We start from the raw sequence: 3,844 nt of genomic DNA, 5'->3' as shown, positions 1-3,844 counted from the left end.
CACAACCACAGTCAACCCCCAAACAAGACAAACGTCACTGTCCCACGGTTCTTTCTTTTCAGCTCTCTCTCGAAGACCGCTCACCGTTGTCTTAATCTCCACCTCTAATAATTTTTTTTCTTTTATTTCCTCTCACGCCGGAGACCCAAACCCTCCACCGCCTCTCCGCCGGAATCCGCCACCAATAGTTCATATCTCCGGCGACCCTCTCACTAAGATGACCACCGGCGAACTTCTTAGCATCGATCCTCAAGAGCTTCAATTTCCCTGTAAGCATCTTTCCAAGCTTTAAAAAATAAACTTTTTTTAAAAAAAATTTAACTTTTTTTTTGTTGCTTTACAGATCCATATCTTCATCGTTTCCACTTCTTTTTTTCGAAAATTTTAACAAATTTTTTTGTCTTGAATTTGGTTGAATTGAGAAAGCAGATTTCATGTTCTTTAAATCTGTCCAACAAGACCAACAATTATGTGGCTTTTAAGGTAAAATTAAGCTATTTCTTAAATCTCATGTGAGTAAATTAATATGGGATTTTGCTGTAATATAAGATTATCTGGTTTGTATAATCGATTTATTAGACTTAATTTTTTATCAAATATGTATTGTTTTTGTGTTTATGTAAATACATAATTCTATATATTCTGAAGTTTGTGAATTATTTGTTTTACTCAATAATTTTATAATAAAGTAGGATTGGTAGTGTTAATTGTTTTGAAACATGCGTACCAATTCGAAAATTGCTAGTAAATGTATTATAGAGTATCTTGTACTATGAGTCATATTGAATTTTACTTTCTTTACTTGGAAAATGGGCAAATTAGTTCTTTTACATTATATAAAGAGTAAACTGGTCTTTCTATTCAAAATTTTATCCATTTCTATTGTTAAAAACACTAACATGATTGAGGGAATAACCATGCCACATCTACCACATGGTTATGTACACGGACTGGTTTTTAATAGTAGAAATGGATGAAACTTTTAATAGGAATAATTTACTCTTTCATCTAACCTACAATGACTAATTTGCTCATTTTTTGAGTGAAGGGAGCAAAATGTAATCTGACTCCAAGTACAAGGGTCTCCATGAATCTTTTACCGAAAATCTCTATGGAGCTAGCGATTTATGGTAACAAAGCTTTTTCATGTATGTTGTTTTCCAGGTCAAAACGAAAAACCCAAGGAAGTACTGTGTAAAGCCTAACAATGGAGTTGGTCTGCCTTGGTCTACATGCAACGTTACAGGTCTCCCTCTCACAAAACTTGAACGTATCTATAATTACTTGTTGTTAATCATGTATCATCTTCAAATCTTGAAATCATAGTTTAATTGGTTAATTTATGGAACCAGTTGCGATGCAAGCTCAAAAAGAAGCACCTCTTGATATGCAATGCAAAGATAAGTTTTTACTTCAAAGTGTGGTCACTATAAGTTTTTACTTCAACGTGTGGTCACTAGTCCCGGAGCTACAACAAAGGATATAACACCAGAGATGGTATTTTATCATACTCTACCAGATTTGATTTTAAGTTTGGGTTTTTTTTTTTTCTAACTGTTTGCTTTTCGGTCTAGTTTAATAAGGAATCCGGACATCATGTTGAGGAATGTAAATTGAGGGTTGCTTACATAGCACCTCCTCGACCTCCTTCACCTGTTAAAGAAGGATCCAAAGAAGGCTCTTCACCTTGGGCTTCCGTTTCAGACAATGGTAGCTACAACAGTGCAGATTTGGCATCTGTGAGTATTCCTTGTCTCTATGTCTGACATCGAATCATGTTTTAAGCTTACTGATTTCGAGTGGCAGTTGTAAGTTGTAGTCTATTCGGTTGGCCATATCTTCTTTGGAGATAGATTAGGTGTTGTTTAGTCGCTTCTAATGAAAATTACTTCGTATTGGGCTTGTGTTTGCTGACCTTACATAGTGGTTTAAAGAGAGCAATTTTAACATACCCTGTTAATCCATAATGACACTTTCGTCGTTGTTATAAACTTATATGTAGTGGGTGGTTCCGTATTAACAAGTGAATTATCTTCACGTATTAGCTTCCCTATAGCAAGGATGAACATGAATATCACTTAGATAGTGATATTACCCAGACCTTTTCTCATTCCATTTTCTTGAGACGTGTGTTTAGACCGGTTCTTAGGACTATCTAGGAGCATAAAAATATGAACGCTGTCAACAAGGATAGGAACGAACGTTGTCTCCTTTCTTTTCGTATGAATAGAAGTGTCCCACCATGCCGGACAATCCTGTAGTCACTAAAATTTCTCATCTAAAAGGTTATTCCGACTTCTATTACATCCTTGCATGATTTAACCACAAGGTGGTACAATGTCAGGGGTACTAGACTCCTATATTAGGGTACACTCATGTAGGCAAACAACCTGCTCTGAAAACCTATAGAAGCTTGTTTCATTTAAGATGGACACTAATGTCATGTAGGCAAACAACTTGCCCTCGTTAGCTTGTTAGTGATTAAAAAAGACAAAATTGAATAGTTGGGTGATCAAAGAAGAAATTTACTAATACTTGGGTGATCATAACATTTTATATAGTTGGGTAACCCAAAAAAAAAATACTAATAGTTGAGTGACTATTAGTATAGTTTCCCCAATTTTTTTATTATTACTCACGTTAAAGGCTCTTTTGCATTATTTTTATATGAATAATCGAACCGAAACATGTTAAAAAGAATTATCATCCGTGAAAAAAAAAAAAAACTTGAAAGATATGTTCCTTTTTCTCTATCACTGAAGCTATGTTTAGAATTTGCAATTTAACCCCAGCCCCCCCAAAAAATTATCATTCTGAAAGATACTTTTAATTGCAGAAAAGGGCTCTCATTTCCAAGCTAAATGAGGAGAAAAACGCCACCCTTCTGGAAAATAACAAGCTCCAGCAAGAACTGGTAAGTTTAATCATTGGATCCTCAACTCATAACATAAAGATTTAAGAACACCAAATGCTAATATGTTAAGCTATATCAGTTGATAATATCATTCAATCATGGTCATTTTCTGCAAAGGGTCCTGTATTGTTCTGACCTCAATATGAGCTTATCCCGACCTTACATCAAAACTTAAATTTGCAGGAACTCTTGAGACGCGAAGCTAAGAGAGGTTACAGTGGTATGAAGTTTTTATACATAATTCTTGTTGGTATAGTCGGCATCATTCTGGGGTACCTCTTGAAACGAACATGACTGCGGCACCAAGGTACTACTACTACTATTCTATTCTTCGATGCCGACGCTCATGCTTGAAAAAAATGTAGAGAACTGGAGAAAGACAAATATTTTGACTGATGATTTGTAGCTTTTGTTGAATGTTACTTACTATGGATGCTAGGAAAAAAAAGGCATGTCCAATGTGTGATGCGTAAAGCAACTATTCTTCATTGTATTGATAGTTTGATAGTTTTCCAGTGGGAAATTACTGGATTGCTTAATTGTGGTCTACTTCTTTTATGAACAATTCTTGAGCTTTTGGTGAAATTATGGCTTAGGTTATAAATTGAATTATTAATTTTTTGGAGGGTAAAAATACAAAATTTCCGTATTTAAGGGCGTAAAAAGGCTTAATTGAATAAATAATTAATTGGCGGGGGGTTGAAATTGTTGTTACCCTTATTTAATCAAGGGACTAAGGCCAAAATAGTATAATAAGGTATCACCAAAAAAAAAAAAAGGTATAATAAGGTTATTTTTGTATTTTTGGTTTTTTATATAATATATATTTTATATAAAATAACACTCCTTTTGAATAATGTAGTTTTTAGGGATTAAATTTGGGTTTTTTTCTTAAGTATGCAACATTACTTACTACATTATTCAATATTT

At 34.1% G+C, this 3,844-nt stretch overlaps 1 pseudogene; it reads left to right on the top strand.

Annotated features, from left to right (window-relative positions):
- The first annotated feature begins 217 nt into the window (after positions 1–217).
- Positions 218–3,499, top strand: LOC121211400 (vesicle-associated protein 1-2-like; annotated as a pseudogene).
- Positions 3,500–3,844: the final 345 nt, after the last annotated feature.

This window comes from Gossypium hirsutum, chromosome A12 (assembly GCF_007990345.1).
Source record: "Gossypium hirsutum isolate 1008001.06 chromosome A12, Gossypium_hirsutum_v2.1, whole genome shotgun sequence".
Classification (NCBI taxonomy): Eukaryota; Viridiplantae; Streptophyta; class Magnoliopsida; order Malvales; family Malvaceae; genus Gossypium; species Gossypium hirsutum.
Note: the sequence above shows the minus strand (reverse complement) of the source record. Positions and strands in the feature narration are given on the sequence as shown.